Genomic DNA, 3,267 nt, shown 5'->3' with positions numbered 1-3,267 from the left:
AATATGCTCTGTACATGAAACTTCAAATACAACATAAATAAATTGAAACTCAACATTTAAAAAACTGAGATTGTGGCATTCAGTCCCATCAGTTCAGTTCAGTTCAGTTCAGTGGCTCAGCTGGGTCCAACTCTTTGTGACCTCATGAATCGCAGCATGCCAGGCCTCCCTGTCCATCGCCAACTCTCAGAGTTCACTCAGACTCACGTCCATCGAGTCAGTGATGCCATCCAGCCATCTCATCCTCTGTCATCACCTTCTCCTCCTGTCCCCAATCCCTTTCAGCATCAGAGTCTTTTCCAATGAGTCAACTCTTCCCATGAGGTGGCCAAAATACTGGAGTTTCAGCTTTAGCATCATTCCTTCCAAAGAAATCCCAGGGCTGATCTCCTTTAGAATGGACTGGTTGGATCTCCTTGCAGTCAAAGGGACTCTCAAGTGTCTTCTCCAACACCACAGTTCAAAAAGCATCAGTTCTTGGGCACTCAGCTTTCTTCACAGTCCAACTCTCACATCCACACCTGCCCACTGGAAAAACCATAGCCTTGACTAGATGGACCTTTGTTGGCAAAGTAATGTCTCTGCTTTTCAATATGCTATCTAGGTTGGTCATAACTTTCCTCCCAAGGAGTAAGGGTCTTTTAATTTCATAGCTGCAGTCACTGTCTGCAGTGATTTTGAAGCCCAAAAAAATAAAGTCTGGCACTGTTTCCACTGTTTCCCCATCTATTTCCCATGAAGTAATGGGACCAGATGCCATGATCTTCGTTTTCTGAATGTTGAGTTGTAAGACAACTTCTTCACCCTCTCTTTCACCTTCATCAAGAGGTTTTTAGTTCCTCTTCACTTTCTGCCATAAGGGTGGTGTCATCTGCATATGTGAGGTTATTGATATTTCTCCCGGCAATCTTGATTCCCACTTGTGCTTCTTCCAGCCCAGTGTTTCTCATGATGTACTCTGCATATAAGTTAAATAAGCAGGGTGACAATATACAGCTTGCTTATTTAATGTTATTGACATACTCCTTTTCCTATTTGGAACCAGTCTGTTGTTCCATGTCCAGTTCTAACTGTTTCTTCCTGACCTGCATACAAGTTTCTCAAGAGGCAGATCAGGTGGTCTGGTATTCCCATCTCTTTCAGAATTTCCCACAGTTTATTGTGATCCACACAGTCAAAGGCTTTGGCATAGTCAATAAAGCAGAAATAGATGTTTTTCTGGAACTTTCTTGCTTTTTTGATGATCCAGCGGATGTTGGCAATTTGGTCTCTGGTTCCTCTGGCCTTTCTAAAACCAGCTAGAACATCTGGAAGTTCATGGTTCACGTATTGCTGAAGCCTGGCTTGAGAATTTTGAGCATTACTTTACTAGCGTGTGAGATGAGTGCAATTGTGTGGTAGTTTGAACATTCTTTGGCATTGCCTTTCTTTGGGATTGGAATGAAAACTGACCTTTCCAGTCCTGTGGCCACTGCTGAGTTTTCCAAATTTGCTGGCATATTGAGTGCAGCACTTTCACAGCATCATCTTTCAGGATTTAAAATAGATCAACTGGAATTCTATCACCTACACTAGCTTTGTTCATAGTGATGCTTTCTAAGGCCCACTTGACTTCACATTCCAGGATATCTGGCTCTAGGTGAGTGATCACACCATTGTGATTATCTGGGTCATGAAGATCTTTTGTGTACAGTTCTTCTGTGTATTCTTGCCACCTCTTCTTAGTATCTTCTGCTTCTGTTAGGTCCATACAATTTCTGTCCTTTATGGAGCCCATGTTTGCATGAAATGTTCCCTTGGTATCTCTAATTTTCTTGAAGAGATCTCTAGTCTTTCCCATTTGTTGTCAGTCCCATCACTTCATGGCAAATAGATGGGAAAACAGTGAGAGACTTTTCTCTTGGGCTCCAAAATCACTGCAGATGGTGACTGCAGCCATTAAATTAAAAGATGCTTGCTCCTTGGAAGAAAAACTATGACCAATCCAGACAAAATATTACTTTACCAACAAAAGTCCACCTAGTCATATCTATGGTTTTTCTAATAGTCATGTATGGATGGGAGAGTTGGGCCATAAAGAAATCTAAGGACTGAATAATCAATGCTTTTAAACTGTGGAGTTGGAGAAGACTCTTGAGAGTTCCTTGGACTGCAGGGAGATCAAAACAGTATATCCTAAAGGAAATCAATCCTGAATGTTCACTGAAAAGACTGATGCTGAGGCTGAAGCTCCAATACTCTGGTCACATAATGTGAAGAACTGAGTCATTGGAAATGACCCTAATGTTGGCAAAGATTAAAGGCAGGAGGAGAAGGGGATGACAGAGGATGAGATGGTGGGATGGCATCACTAACTGGATGGACATGAGCATGTGCAAGCTCTGGGGGTTGGTGATGGATAGAGAAGCCTGGCGTGCTGCAGTCAATGGGGTCGCAAAGAGCGTCAGACATGACTGAGCTACTGAACTGACTAAAGTTGAAAGTAAAAATATAGATTAAAATATATCAGGTAAATATTAAGCTAAAATATGTGGACAATACTCATGATACCAAATCAGCAACATACATTTTTAAAAAGTAAAATATTATTTCTAAATAATTTACAATGCCTTTTCATTCACAAATATAATGTTTTCAACATGCTAAAATAAGTATCATTAAACCTAGATACAGACACAATTATTTCTTAAAGTGTATTAATATTTATTAACTTCCCTCTTTCTTCCTAAAATGACTTCATAATTCCCCTTTCTAATTCTCCTTTACTTGATGAAACAGAATTAAAATATATTCACATGCAAAATAAAAACAGACAAACAAAAACATAATAGCTAATATTCTATCCTAAAAGAAATTCCTTTTGAAACAGGTATCCTTGGTAATAAAAGAAAGTACTTCACTTCACTGTCCTAATTATGCAAATTGAAGTTCTTAAGCTCTCTTGCCAAAGAGGAAGATGAAAACTTTCCTACAGAGGGAGTAGACCAGTTGCTCAAGCCAACCCTACTCCACCTCAAATAAAGTTTGAAAACCTTTTGTAGTGGACTGATTTATTCTCTTTCAAGTTGAGTTGATAAAAGTCTCCATATGATATATCTCAGACCAGAGTTATGGGGGAAAAAGCAAAACTTCTAATCAAATAGACACCAATGACATAAATTAATAGCAGTAGAATAGTATAACTTCCATCCACTATGTTGGCATGGGTGGAAAAAAAAATTCTAAGGTGTGTAACATAAGCTTTACCCTTGTCCTCCTTTTAGCAGC

This window comes from Bos mutus, chromosome 20, assembly GCF_027580195.1.
Source record: "Bos mutus isolate GX-2022 chromosome 20, NWIPB_WYAK_1.1, whole genome shotgun sequence".
NCBI lineage: Eukaryota > Metazoa > Chordata > Mammalia > Artiodactyla > Bovidae > Bos > Bos mutus.
The sequence above is the reverse complement of the archived record's forward strand: the minus strand, read 5'-3'. Positions refer to the sequence as shown.